The following is a 15,586-nucleotide window of genomic DNA, read 5'->3' on the forward strand; positions in this document are numbered from 1 at the left end:
CCCTGACCAATCAAGAATCTAACAACTTCTGCTTTAAATATACATAAAGTCTTGGCCTCCACAGCTGCTTGTGGCAAAGAATTCCACAAATTCACCACTCTCTAGCTGAAGAAATTCTTCCTCATCTCTGTTCTAAAAGGGTGCCCCTGGTTTCAGAGACTGTGTCCTCTGGTCTTGGATTCTCCCACCACAGGAAACATCCTCTTCACATCTACTCTATCGAGGCCTTTCACCATTTGATAGGTTTCAATGAGGTCACCCCTCATTCCTCTGAAATCCAGTGAATACAGGCCCAGAGCCAGCAAACACTCTTCATATGACAAGCCATTCAATCCTGGGATCACTTTAGCCTCCTTTGAACCCTCGCTGGATTCAGCACATCCATTCTAACATCAGGGGCACGAAACTGGTCACAATTCTCCAAGTGAGGCCTCACCATTGCTTTATGAAGTCTCAACATTACATCCTTGCTTTTACATTCGAGTCCTCTTGCAATGAGTGCTAACATTGCATTTGCCTTCCTCTCCACAGACTCAACCTGCAAATTTTCCTTTCAGGAATCCTGCACAAGGACCCCTAAGTCCCTTTGAGCCTCAGTTTTTTGTATTTCCAAGGGAGGTTCGAAGTTCAAAGCAACATTATGGTTGGCGCTCCATTCACGTTGACTCTCAAAGTTCAGATATATCTTAGAGAACTCTACTCAGCACAGTTTCTAAACCCGAGGTGTGTTATTACAATACTCCAAGTGGGAAATCATTAGGGCTTTGTATAACTGAATCAGAACATTTGTCCCTTTTTAGATGTAAGGGTCAGCATTGCAATAATATTATCAATTACTTTCTGCATTATGGATATCACTTTGAGTGTTTGATTTGCACGCATTCACCCAGAATTCCTTTGGCCATCCACTCTTTCTAGCTTTTGAACAAGTGATCTAGCAGAGGAACTCGGAAGGTTGAGCAGTATCTGATGGGGGAAAGGAATCGCTGATGTTTCGGGTGAAACCCTGAAGCAGACTGAGACCGAAGACGGAAGTTGGCCAGTATAAAAAGTGGAGAGGGGATTGGTGAGACAGAGGCTGGGAGGTGATTGGTGGAACGAGGAGGGTTGAAGGAGGATGGGCAAATGGAGACAGTTTTGTTGGGGGGGTGCATTGTAGTTGGGAGCCTGAAGCAAGTGGATGATAGATCGAGGCAGACGAAGAAAAGGCTGATGGAGTCAGGTAGAGAGAGGGGAGGGTGAAGATGGAGATTGCTGACTTCCACCAGATTGTTTCTCCAGATTCCAGTGACTGCAGTCTCTCTCATCTCCTTTCTAGCTTTTCAGTGATTCTAAAGTTCAGTGATACACTGAGATCCAAACTGGATGGCCTCAAGTGCTAAGAGTGAAATCTTAGACCTTCTTTTACTACAATGCCTATTTCAAGAATTCATGGAATAGTACTGGACTGAGGGGTCATTAGTCAGCTTATCTCTGATGTCTGAATGAAACACGATCAAATCATATTATCTAATAAGGGCGACACAGTAGCCTAGCTCCTACGGTAACGCTTTACAGCACCTCTGTATGTAAGAAGTTTGTAAGTTCTCCCAGTAACCATACGAGCTTCCTTTGAGATCTCCAATTACCTCCCACATTCCAAAGACATACGAGTTAGGGTGAGTAAGTTGTGGGCATTCTATGTTGCCATTGGAAGCTTGGAGACTTTTGCAAGCTATCCCCAGCACATCCTGGGACTGTATTGGTCATTGACGCAAACAATGAATTTCTTGTTTCAGTGTTTTGAAATACATGTGATAGAGCTAATCTTCAATGTTTCCTTTTTTATTCTGTTTTTTTTTCTCTCTGTTCTGCTTAGCTATTTTTGAAATGGCCTCTTTTGGACAGTTTTAGAACCCAGTTGTATCTCTGTGAAGTCATTCCATATCCCGAGCACCGTACACTTCTTAAAACGGGACATTTTTCCTCAAAGCTGGAACCGTATGTGGAGGTGAATAGGAAAGTGGATAAGTGAAAAAGAAGCTAATGCAGGAACGGTTGCACTGTGTGACCGAATGGGATGCAGTCTCCTCCAATGGCATTCTATCCCTAAAATAGTTATGTTTTTTTATCAGATATCTACTGCACATTGCACAGACATCTCTCAGACCGAGTGATTTCAGACTCATCACAATTAGTCTGATGAATCAGAGGGTGCACGAGCCTGGCACCAACACAGCTCAATTTTGTCTGCAGTCTGCAGATCCACCCTACTTTGATAAGATCAGGTATGGAGCCAGATTGGCACCCCTCCTAATTGCACTGAGCCAGTCAACTTTTCCGTATTCCTGGTATAAAGATCGAGATAGCTCAGTGCATGACTGAACAACCTTATCTTTAACTCCTTCACATCTACCTTACTCCTTTGATTTTAGTCATGTCTTGAGATGAATAAGCATCCTTATTGGCATTGTAAGATACTAGCTTCAAGCACACACACACGGGTCAGTTGATCCAGCTAGTGTGTGTTTAAGTGTTTATGGTTTATTTTATCCTCCCCTGCTCTCCATCATGTTTTCCAAACTGTTTATCTTTCTGGCCTTCCCAGCTTCAGTTAATATTTGTCAGAGAGTCCGAACAGCAACAGCAAAGATAGTTGTGTTTACTGTACAATTTTAGCCAATAAAAGATTTAACAACAGGATTGTCAGATTAAATGTAATAGTTAAAATACGCAAGATGTCAGGACAACTGAACAAAAGTTTCATGAAAGAAGTAGGTTTAGAGGGATTTGCACCAAAGGCGGTCGAATTGGACCAGCTTTGGACTAGAGGCGTGGATGGCTGAGAGGCATTGAGCCAAAGGACCTGTTCCCTGTCTCTGTGACTCTCACATACCTGACATCTCAAGCACCCAGAGCAAACAGCTGAACAAAGATGCTCATGCCACTCTGCTGTGCTGAGAAAGATCCCACAAGGCGGCACAGTGGCGTGACAAGTATTGCTGCTGCCTTGCAGCACCAGAGTTCCTGGTTCAATCCTGACCTCCGGCGCTGTCTACGTGGAGCTGATGAAACAGTGGGGGGATAAAAGAACTTGACTAATGCGAGACTAGCGTATAATGGGTGATTGATGATGAGAGCAAGCTCAGAGGCAGGAGTCACAAGATCACCATCAATCCTGGGAGCCCTGACTCGCTAACCCTGTCCTTCACCTGTTATTTCCATCCCCTACCTCAGAGTCAGATGTCCAGACCTTCAGCCCATGTGCATCCCAAGTTCGTGGAGGTGTTGCCCCTCAGCCTGAATGCTCAATATCTTCTTGTGAGGAAGCACTATGGATTTCTCCAACACAACTTCGCTTATCTTTATACTCCAACCGATGTCACTAAAACAAAATAAATTTTCAGCAGTTTCTAGCTGCGAAAGGTTTGTGGGATTTTTCTGACTGAAAATGAACTGCTGCCATAATTGCATTTACTGCATTGCTGTGGAGACTTTAACTGCAGTGAGTTGCGTTGTTGCTGGACTGGCTGTGACTAGTTGACTCACTATTGACTGATTCTAACACCATAAGACATAGGAGCAGAATAAGGCCATTCAGCCCATTGAGACTGCTTTACCATTCAATCATGGCCGACGTATTATTATCTCCGAACCTCATTCTCCTGCTTTTTCCCTGTAACCTTTGATGCCATTACTAATCAAGAACTTATCAACCTCTGCTTTAAATATATCCAATGACTTAGCCTCCACAGCCATCTCCAGCAATTAATTACACAATTAATTCCACTACTCTGCCTAAGAAAATTCCTTCTCATCTCTGTTCTAAATGAACGCCCCTCTATTCTAAGACTGTGCTTTCTGGTCCAAGAATCTCCTACAATTAGAAACATCCTTTTCATATCCACTCTATCCAAACTTTTTAATATATCTATTCAATGAATCTTTGGGAAAATGTGGACCATCCTGTTTCCTTAATTAATTGAAAATTAAAACAAACAACAGATTAAATAAAAACATTAAGTGTTGGAAATACTCCCTAAACAACCTTGAATGTTATCTCTGTTTCTCTTCCCACAGTTGTGGTCTGACCTGCTGAGTGTTTTTCCTTTATTCCTGTTTTCTTTAATTAACAAGTCACGAAGGATGTACTGTACTTGACTATCAAGTTGTTCATAGCTGAAAAGTCATGTAGGTGATGCCTTTTTCATGTTTGCCCATTCTTATTAAGTAAGTGTGTGTGTGTGAGAGAGAGAATCTCTGCAGGTTGAATGCCCCCTTGCGCCTCAGTCTGTCGGACCTAACCCCGTGGCCTGCGATAACCTTTTTAATAATCATCCGATCGGCCCCACAGGCGTGGATGTTCTGAATGCAGATCATGGTGTCTGCTTTAGGCCAATGGAGTTCGGCCGTGGAAAAGTATGACCCCTTACTACACGCGAAGGTCACCAGACACTGTGTAAAGAGTGGACATGAGGGAATGATGTATTTGGCTGCTTCTAACCTGGAAAGGGCCAGATTGATTCCTGGAGATATGGTTTTGTCCAGTCACACTGGATTTCTAGCCCTCTGTGCCTAGGAATGGAGCAGAATACTTTGTGGGGATGTGTAGAATCAGGGTTCCCTTTCTCTCTGGTCACAAACCAACTCTGGTCTGCTGCTGGCTTTCGGCATCAGAGTCCGTTTCTGTTGGGTGAGTTCTCCACGGGATCATTTCTATGATACCAATCACAGCAGGGGAAGAGAAGTTCTTGTAAATTTTTTAATAACCTCAGTAAGGCTGTTCAAACACAGGAAACTTGTTAGGAGGAATATTACAGGAAATGGACAAGAGTTTATGAAAACATAGCGTTCATCGTCTGTGATCTGTATGCGTGCCGAGAGGGAGGAATATGCTGCTTCTAGTCCAAAAATAGTCTCTGACCCTTTTCCTGCTGTAAATCCAAACTGTGCTCTTTGCCACTGACCTTCCAGAGGCCGCAAAGAGGAACGGTAATTGCTTGGGGGATCGAACATCTGGTTCACATCTTTCAAATGTAACCAAACTCAAAACAGTTCGGTGAGAAATGAGAGCTCGCAGTGTGGAGCCAAGTATTTTTGCATCAAACTATTTACAGATTTCTTTTTTTATTTTCTCGCCAGCTGAAGTTTCCATATAAGGTGATGCCAGATAAGAATTCAAAAGTCAAGTGAATGAAGGAACATAATATGAGTAGAACTGAGAGAGGCACAAACGCAGTCAGACACCAGCTGGGTAAAACCCTAGCCCTAATACTAGAAATGTATGATAGCCTTTCCGTACTGCAGACCAATCGCTGTTCTCTTTTAACAGGGCTGCAGTGTGGCGCATGCAAATCCTCCACTACCCCTACCAATCCACTACTTCCCCTCTCCCCCTTCAACCAACTTTAAGAGCCAGTCAGGCCACGGAAGGAAAGTTTATCCCACCTGCATCAAGGAGAACTTCCCATCCCCATTAATGGCTTTAGCTGATTCCTTCAGGAGGATTTGAACCTGCGTCCCTGCTGCCGTCAGCACTGAGAAAGAAGCGGGGAAGAAGCCAGCGTAAGAAGGAGAGAAAGGATTACAACTCGGCGAATGATAGGGAAACCAGGTGAGGGTGACGATAGGTGGAATGAACTGAGAAGCTGGGAGGGGATAGATGGAAGAGGAAAGGTTGAGGAAAAGGAAATCTGATTGGAGATGACAGTGGACCATGGGAGAAAGGAAAAGAGGAGGGCAACCAGGGGGAGGTGATGGACAAGTGAGGAGAAGGCCCTGAATTCAAATCGAGGACACCACCCATTGTGTTTTGTGGCCCTTATAATTGAACTGAATAGCATAGACTTGGAACCAACCTAGCAGCTCAAAACTGCGGATGTGTGAGGTGATGTGGGATATCAGCAGCACTGTCCCAATCCATATTCGAATGGTCTGGTACATCTTTCACTTCACTGTTCAATCAAGTCAGGGGTTCAACTCTTGTCCGGTGAGGAGTCAGCGAGTAATACAGTGTGGGAACAAGGGTGCAGAGGGGCAGTCTTGGAACATCTAAACATGAGATGCCAACTCAGTGAAGGTCAAACACAGTGTGCAGCTTTCAATAGATGGAGTTAAATATTCCAGACCAATAGATCAGGTCAAAGCTCTCCAGCCCTGCCCCCATTTCATTGTGAATGGGGTGGGGGGGTAGATAATAAAATGGTGAATGGAGGAGGAGGAGGCTTCTAGAATAGCCTCGAACCTTATCCTCAATGATGGTAGGACTCTGCCTGCCCTGGGCCCTTCCATTGCCCTTGGGCAACCTCAACTATCCTTCATTCATAAGACAAGGTTCCAACCAATATATCATAGGATCAAATGTGATTCTGTCTACGTGGTTATCAAGAACGCAGAAAATACTGGATTCAGCAAAGCCTACGGACCACACAACGTTACTGTTCTCATTACTACCATCAGTGAAGAAGTATAGGACCCACAATCATCATTTTAGACACAGCTTGCTCCCCTCCACCATCAGATTTCTGCACTGCCCATGAACACTACCTCTTTTGCACTAGTTATTCATTTTTTTATTGCAACTGACAGTATTTTCAAACATTTGGCACTGCACTGCTGCTACAAAACAAACCATTTCATGACACATGGAGTACTCTCACTTGGAGTATTGTGAGCGGTTTTGGTCTCCTTATTTAAGAAAGGATGCGCTGACATCGCAGAGGGTCCTGGGGAGGTTCACGAGAATGATTCTGGGAAAGAAAGGAGTGTTTGATGGCTCTGGGCCTTAACCCGCTGGAACTTAGAAGAATGAGGGGCGATCTCATTGAAGCCTATTGAATATTGAAAGGCCTTGATTGAGTTGATGCGGAGAGGATGTTTCCTATGGCGGGGGAGTCTAAGAACAGAGGACACAGAATGGAGATGAGGAGGAATTTCTTTAACCAGAGGACGGTGGACCTGTGGAATCCGTTGCTACGGTCAGCTGTGGAGGTCAGGTCACTGTGTGTATTTGAGGGGGAGGTTGATGGGTTCTTAATTAATCAGGTCCTGAAAGGAGAAGGCAGAACAATGGGGATGAAAGGGAAATGGATCAGCCACCATGAAGTGGTGGGGTAGACTCGATGGGCCGAATGGCCTGATTCTGCTCCTACGATAATAAACCTGATCCAGATTCTGCTTCAGATGGTGAACTGAAAATCTGCGCTCCAGAACTAGCTTCACCACGGACCATGATGCTCGAGTACATTTACAACACAGACATCCACCGGACAATGTGAGAAGATGTCTGGGTGGTTCTTGGGCACAAAACGCAAGTCAAATCCAAACCTTGCTAGGTACTGCCATGACGCTGTGCTTTCTCACCAACAACCTGTGCGCTGATGTCCATGTTCCACTGGGACGTCTCAGTCTAGATCTTATCATGGCTGAATAAAGAGGCGAATTCCAGTGGTGAGGTGAGAGTGAGTGCTCGATATCATGGCAGCATTTGTCTGAATTAAACAGAGGAGCCCTGGTAAAGCTGGAGGCAATCTAAAGGAAAACATTTTAATGGTCAGCATCTTACCCCCCACTCAGCCCCAGGACATCAGTGCCAGAGTTTCTCCTCCATCCAACCATCTTCATTTGTTTGTTCAGAGACCGTCCTTTCATCATTGGGTCCGAGTAAGGATTTTTGCTGATGACTGCTCCATTTTGAATTCCATTTGCAACTCCTTGTCAAATAAAGCAGCCCACATTGGAAAGACAATTTCAACTTTTGAAATTGTCAAAAAGACATTTTGTCTTTTGTCAAAAGTACAAAAAGACATTTTGGTACTGGCAAAATGAAAGCAAGGGCTGATGTGGGAAGGAAGATTCTTGCAGGAGTTGCACATAATGATTGTCCTTCAACGGGAGTTTCATCATCTACCTGAGATATTCTGTTTTATTTTGCCATTGCCAAGACTCCCTCCATCATCAATGGTCCCTTGGTTCCATGCCTCTTTCTCTCTTATCCCACCTCCTTAAAACCTGCTTCTCTCTGAAGCTTTTGTTCACATTGAAGTATCTTGCAAAAACTGACAGGAATGCGGAAATATTAAAACGAGATCGGTGCTGGATTAGTCCAAATGGCGACTAGATGATCCTGACTCAACAGGTCAAGGGGCCTGATCTGAGTCGCCCTGGCTGACTTTGAACAGCCATTCCCTATTCTCTCAGCTGAGACCTGGGCAAGCCATCAGTTCAGTTCTCCTCTGGCCACCTGCAACCTGTGAAGGGGCCCGTCTACGGGTCACCTCTCTAATGTCCAAGGCCAGCTTCGAAGTTCACTCTGAACCCCAGAAAGCTATCGATGGAATGTCACTACATAAATAAAGATGACCTTTGTTCGCACTAGGATAGCTTTCCTCACTATCGGCAGTCCTCCAATCTGCAAGTTGATGATAGCTGATCATTTTGGTATTCTCTGAGCTGTTATCAGAGTCTCCTGTGGCAGGGTTAATTTGATTGCTGAAAGCTCCAGTATGAAACTGTCAGCAGCTAATGAAATAACACAACAAGATGTCTTGAGAAGACTGCAAGTCAAACTCAGGGTTCACCCTGGACGTCTTCATTCTGTCTGCAATCCAATGTTTACGGTTTTTCTACAGTGAGATTCTTTCTATCCCTCCTCTGTCGTTAACCCTTAAGATCTTCTTATGGACAAGCATCAATCTCACCTTCAAGTAGTCATTTAATCCCAATGGTTTTTGTTCAAGGGAAGAATGCGAGATTGCAACACTAGTACCAGACTAGTAGCCCAAGACGTAAATTCAAATGTTTTAATAAATACATTAGAATTTAAATTCAGATTAATAATCAGGGATTATTTAAAATCATCTTTGGTACTGGCAAACATTAATACCACAACATTATTGTTAAATACCTCTCAGGTTCACTGATACCCTCAGGGAGGGGGAAATCTGTCACCACTTGCTCACCAGTTTAGTTGGACTCTGAAACGGCTGAGCCAACTTCTCTGTCCAACAGCTGAGCAGTACCTTCTAATATTGAGGATGATGTCCACATCCTGAAAAGCACAGCAGGTCCAAGTTCCCACTGCTATATTGGCGAAGGGCTGCTCCCTGAGATTCTGTGGCTGTACATTTTAAACTTAGCCTGCCTAGTTCTGGTCTTTCCACACAGAAAATAGCTTTTCCTACTGTAGAGTCATACAGAATGGAAACAGGCCCTTCGGCCTATCTTGTCCATGCCATCCAAGATGACCCATTTGTCAGAGTTTGGCCCGTAACCTTCTAAACCTTTCCAATCCATGTAACTGTACAATTGTCTTTTAAGTGTAGTTATGGGGTCTATACCAATCACATCCTCTGGCAGCTGATTCCGTACACTATCCGTATGTAAAGCATTGCTGCTCAAGAGCCTTTCCACTCTTAGTTTACACTTATGGCCTCTAGTCCTTAATATCCCAATCTTGAGGAAAAAATGTGTGCATTTACCCTACTTAAGTCCTTCATGAGTTTATACACCTCTGGAAGATAACTTCTCAGTCTCCTACACTGCAAGGAATTAAAGTGCTAGCCCATCCGACCTCTCCCCATAACTCAGTCGTTTATGTCTGGGCAGCATCCTTGTAAGTCTTTTCTGCAGTCCTGTTTAATAACGTCTTTCCTAAGACCAAAACTGAATGTGATATGTGTCACCTCCCTAGTGACCCACAAATCTGCACCATGACTTCTCAGCTTTTATTCTGAGTGTCCTGAATTATGAAGGCCAATGTGCCAGAAGCCTTCTCCATCACCCAGTCTACCCACGACTCTATTTTAGGTGAACTATGTACTTGTATCTCCAAGGCCCTCTGTTCTAACACACTGTCCGAGGTCACTGACAAAGACCTACCTGGATTTGTCTTTCTAAAATGCAACACCTCACACTCCATTTGCCTTTCCTTGACCCACTTACTCAGTTGATCAAGATTTGCTTATATTTTTGATAACCTTCTTCATTGTCCATGAACTCACCCATTTCAGCATCACTTGTACATTTAGATGGCCCTGCACTGACCCCTGAGGAATACCACTAGTTATGGACCTCTAATCATGGAAAAAACCTTCTACCATCTCCCTCTGCTTTCTACCATCAAGCCAAATGTATCTCCAATTAGTCACGTTTCCTTGGATTCCATTCCATCAAACCTTCCTGTGCAGCCTACGATGTCAAACTTTAGCAAAGGCCATTCTGAAGTCAATATAAAACCCTGACTACCATCCTGCATCAAGATTCCCGGTCATCTTATCAAAAAGTCCCAGCCAAGTTGGTAGGACATGATTTCCCATGCACAAAGCCAAGCTGACTATCGTTAATCTAGCCCTGTCTTAACAGATGAATGTATATCTTATCCTTTCCAGTAAATTACCTACCACAGATGATCAACTAGTCCCACTGACCTGCACCTGGCCCATATCCCTCCATACACCTCTCATCCATGTACCTGTCCAAGTTTTTCTTAAATGTTAAAAGTGAGCTCACATTTACCACTTCATCTGGCAGTTCATTCCACACTCCCACCACTCTCTGTGTGAAGAAGCCCCCCCAATATTCCCTTTAAACTTTCCCCGCTTAACCTTTAATCCATGTCCTCTGGTTTTTTTCTCCCCTAGCCTCAGTGGAAAAAGCTTGCTTGCATTCACTGTATCTATACCCATCATAATTTTATATACCTGTATCAAATCTCCCCTCATTCTCCTACGCTCCATGGAAAAAAGTTCTAACCTGTTCAACCTTTCTCTGTAACTCAGTTTCTCAAGTCCTGGCAACATCCTTGTAAATGTAACTCTCTGTCTCTCTCTCGTTTCTCTTTTTCCCTTAATATATTTTTAAAATCTCTTTGAATTTTCCCTAATCTTCTCTGCCAAAGTTACATCATGCCCCCTTTTTGCCCACGTGAATTCCTTCTTGAGTACATGTCTGCATCCCTTATAATCCTCCAGGGATTTAGTTGATCCTGATGCCTGTACCTCACCCATGCCTCCTTTTTCTTCCAGACCAGAACCTCAATATCTCTCATCTTCCCTACCCCTACCAGCCTTGTCCTTCACTTAATAGCCACATGCAGACTTAGAGCTCTCAGTATCCCCTTTCCTTTCGCAGTTTCCCACTTGTCTGTGATCCCTTTGCACACAAGCAAACGACTCCATAAGCTCCTATCTCATACATTAAAAATTCGCCACCAATAGATCGATGGTCACTGGTCCCAAATTGCTCCCCCACTGTCATCTCAGTCACATTTCCCATCCTGTTACCCAGGAGTAAGTCGAGGTTCGACATCTTCCTGGTATGGCCCTCTTTATACTGTCCAAAGAAATTTTTCTGAACGCACTGAACAAATTCCACACCAGCTATGTTTTTAACAGTTTGGCAGTCCCAGTCTCGGTTAGGAAAGTTAAGATCCTCTGCTGTGACAACCCTATCTCTGCACTATTTCCCAGTATACTTGTAATTTCTGTTGACTTTTTGGGGGGCCTATAGTACACTCCCAACAATGTGTTATCTCATTTCTTAGCTCTACTTTAGAGACACCTATTATAGAGCTTCACTGGATGGTCCTTCAGTAATTCCACTTCCTTTCTCGAAAACGCAACACCACTTCCTCTCCTCTGTCTCTATCCTGCCTAAAGTACCCACCCGTACACCAGTCCTGTCCCACCCTTAGCCTTGGGCCCATAGTGGCTACAATATCCCAGTCCCACACAGCTACCCAAGCCCAAACTTCATCCACTTTACCTGCCAGATCTTTTGAATTGAAATAGCTGCTGTTTTATCCAACAGTCTTTCCTCATTCCTGGCTATACTCCTACCTGTCATTTCTCCTCAACTAGCAGTCACTGATTTCTGCATCACTTTTCAGCTTCTCCTTTGCCTCCCTGAAGCTTGGAATTCCACCCGCCCCCCGTTTAAAGCCAAGTGAATCAGCCTGATAGGTTACCCGTCTGCCTCCAGTTCAGGTTATCTCTGTCCCAGAGGTCAGAAATCTGAATCCCTGCCTCCGACACCAAACTTTCATCCACACATTCATCTGCCATTCTATTCATTACCCTCACTGTCACGTGACACTGGGAGTAATCCAGAGGTCACAGCCCTCGAAGTCCTCTGCTTTTAAACTTCTCTAGAGCTCCTGATATTCACTCCGCAGGACCTCATTGGTGTTCACGCGATATTCACCCCACACTCCCTATTGAAAATGTTCTGTAGCTGTTCTGTGACATCTTGGACCTTGGCAACATACCATTCGAATCCCTTCTGCCGCCGCAGAATCTCCTGTCCACCCCCTAACTATCAAATCCTCCATTACATTAGTCCAATCTTTTTTACTTATCGTAAGCATCTCAGTTGGATTCATCTTTAATCTCTTCACTGAAGGTAATTCCACTGATCCACTCAGCCTTCTCTCACCAACCCCCTCTCCCCCCATAAGCTGAAACCAGGTGTGAATGTATACAAGTTGAGAGATATTTTATTCTCCTGAGTGCAGAAAGACCAGAAAGGTACAGATTAGAGGTCATGGGTATCGCATTAGAGCTCCCTGAGGTTTGGTAGTAAGTCAACTGGCCACTGGCTTCATCCTCATTCCTGAATTAAGAACAGGAAGGCTTGGAGAGTCAGACAGCGTCTATAGAGAGAGACTCTGCTGCCTTTTTCTCTTTCCCTCCCGGACACTGCCTGCCCCTGCTGAGCATCAGGCAGCGCAGTAGCAGGGAGTGTGATGCTCTGCTGGGTGAGATGCAGGTGGATGCTTCCCTGGTGTCATGGATTATTGATTACCTGACCGGCAGACCACAGTACGTGTGCTTGCAACACTGTGTGTCAGACAGAGTGGTCAGCAGCACTGGGGCTCCACAGGGGACTGTCCCGTCTCCATTTCTCTTCACCATCTGCACCTCGGACTTCAACTACTGCACAGAGTCTTGCCATCTTCAGAAGTTTTCTGATGACTCTGCCATAGTTGGATGCATCAGCAAGGGAGATGAGGAGGAGTACAGGGCTACAGTGGGAAACTTTGTCATGTGGTGCGAGCAGAATCATCCACAGCTTAATGTGAAAAAGACTTATGAGCTGGTGGTGGACCTGAGGAGGGCTAAGGCACCGGTGACCCCTGTTTCCATCCAAGGGGTCAGTGTGGACATGGTGGAGGATTACAAATACCTGGGGATACGAATTGACAATAAACTGGACTGGTCAAAGAACACTGAGGCTGTCTTCAAGAAGGGTCAGAGCCACCTCTACTTCCTGAGGAGACTGAAGTCCTTTAACATCTGCCAGATGATCTACGAGTCTGTGGTGGCCAGTGCTATCATGTTTGCTGTTGTGTGCTGGGGCAGCAGGCTGAGGGTAGCAGACACCAACAGAATCAACAAACTCATTCGTAAGGCCAGTGATGTTATGGGGGTGGAACTGGACTCTCTGACGGTGGTGTCTGAAAAGAGGCTGCTCTCCAAGTTGCATGCTATCTTGGACAATGACTCCTATCCACTCCATAATGTACTGGTTAGGCACAGGAGTACGTTCAGCCAGAGACTCATTCCACCGAGATGTAACACTGAGCGTCATAGGAAGTCATTCCTACCTGTGGCCATCAAACTTTACAACTCCTCCCTCGGAGTGACAGACACTTGAACCAATAGACTGGTCCTGGACTAATTTCCACTTGGCATGATTAACTCATTATTATTTAATTATTTATGGTTTTATATTGCTATATTTCTACACTATTCTTGGTTGGTGTGGCTGTAACAAAACCTGATTTCCCTCGGGATCAATGAAGTACGTCTGTCTGTCTGTTTACAGTGCCAGCAATCCCGGTTCACTTCCTGCTCCTCTGTGTGAAGATAATGGTCGTTCTCCCCGTGACCGTGTGAGTTCCCTCCAGATCCTTTGCACATTCCGACGCTGTACAGGTTAAGGTTAGTAAGTTGTGGGCGAGCTACGGTGGTGCCGGGAGAATGGTGCCACTTACAGGCTGCCCTCCCAGACTGGCATTAATGCAAACAATGCGTTACACTGCGGGCTGCAATGTTTCAATGTATATGTGACAAGTAAAGCTAATCTTTATCTTGTTCTGCTTTTATATTCCCAGCAGCTTTGTTTTGGGACTCTGATCTCGGTCATATTGGGGTTAGGCCTCTCCACCAGCTTCACTGAGTACGTCTGCTCACAGGGTCATTGGAACAACTTCAGACCATGGCCTGTGCCTCAAGAAATAAAATACTCCAGAACATTAAAAGCACAGTTGTTGCAAATTTTAATAACATCTGGAGATGATAGCTCTATGGAGCGAGGTAATTAAAACAATCCCTATCACTAAAAGCAAAAATTATGCAGTCACCAAGAAGGCAAGCTAATGGCTACTCTTCATTAGGAGTTTGAGGAGATTCGGTGTATAACCAAAGACTCCAGCAAATCTCCGTAGATGTACTGTAAAGAGCATTCTGACCAGTTGTATCGCTGGTGTTGGGGCTCTAACACAAAGAGCTCCACCACTGGTGTAAGCCTCCCCACCATTAACTACACCTTTAAAATGTGAAAGACTGCATCAATCACTAAGTTCCCTCACCACCTGGGAGATGCCCCCTTCTCACTCCTACCACCTGCGAGGAGGTACAGGAGCCTGAAAACTAACTCTCAACTTTTTAGGAACAGAACTTCCTGTTGTCAGATTTCTGAATGATCCACGAACCAATGAACACTACGTTATGTCTATGTGCCTTGCACTGTCCCGCTGGCGTGATACACATTTCATGACGCGTGAACACGATGACAAACCTGATTCTGAAAACGAGGCAAACTATTGTAGCTAAAGGCCGACGCATCCTCTGGACAAGATAGCCTGCACCCCAGGTTCTTTAAGAGAGTAGAGAGCAATGCATTGGTTGTAATCGGCCAAGGGCATTACAGTGGCCCTGCTAGAAGAACCACTTACAGTGTTGGTTCAATCCTGACTCTGGGTGCTATCTGTATGGAGTTTGCATGCTTCTCCCTGTGACCATGTGGACTTTTTCTGGGTGCTCTGATCTGCTCCCACATCTGATTGACGAGCTACCTGGTAGTGTAATTGGCTACTGTAAACTTCTCACAGTTTGTAGGTTGAACCTGGAGGCAGTTGCTGAGCCTGGGTGTAAAATTTTATTTAAATAGGATTAACGTGAGGTTTGGGTCAGTTGTTGCTCAGTGCAGACTTGTTACTGTGTTGTATCTCCCCAATATCTCCTACGTTCTGAAGGGTCCCGGAGGAATGGGCAAGCGAAATGTTACATAGTTATTCAAAAAAGGAGGGAGACAGTAAGCAGGAAAGTATAACAGCTGTCCTTGGGGAAATGTTGGAATTAGATATCAAGAGGAATAGCAGGACATTTAGAAAATTAAAAGACAACAAAGCTAAGCCAACATAGTTTTATGCAAGGAAAATCATGTGTGATAAGCTTACTAGAGATCGTTGAGGATGTATCGGAGGGAATATAGATTGATTAAAATGTATTTGAATTTCCAGGATGTGCCCTATTCCAGGCCACGTGAAGGGATACTGAATAACTGAAGACCACAGGGACTGGTGGCAAAATACTGGCCTGAACAG

The 15,586-nt window shown here is 44.6% G+C and overlaps 1 long non-coding RNA gene across 1 annotated transcript in view; it reads left to right on the forward strand.

Moving 5' to 3' along the window:
- Window positions 1-14,143, forward strand: part of LOC132383411 (uncharacterized) — a 48,543-nt gene extending 34,400 nt beyond the window's left edge. The window contains exons 2-3 of the long non-coding RNA XR_009508676.1: window positions 13,804-13,919; window positions 14,096-14,143. This is a non-coding gene — a long non-coding RNA (uncharacterized LOC132383411). The remainder of the gene's footprint in view (window positions 1-13,803; window positions 13,920-14,095) is intronic.
- Window positions 14,144-15,586: the final 1,443 nt, after the last annotated feature.

Source organism: Hypanus sabinus, chromosome 30, assembly GCF_030144855.1.
Source record: "Hypanus sabinus isolate sHypSab1 chromosome 30, sHypSab1.hap1, whole genome shotgun sequence".
NCBI classification, from domain to species: Eukaryota; Metazoa; Chordata; class Chondrichthyes; order Myliobatiformes; family Dasyatidae; genus Hypanus; species Hypanus sabinus.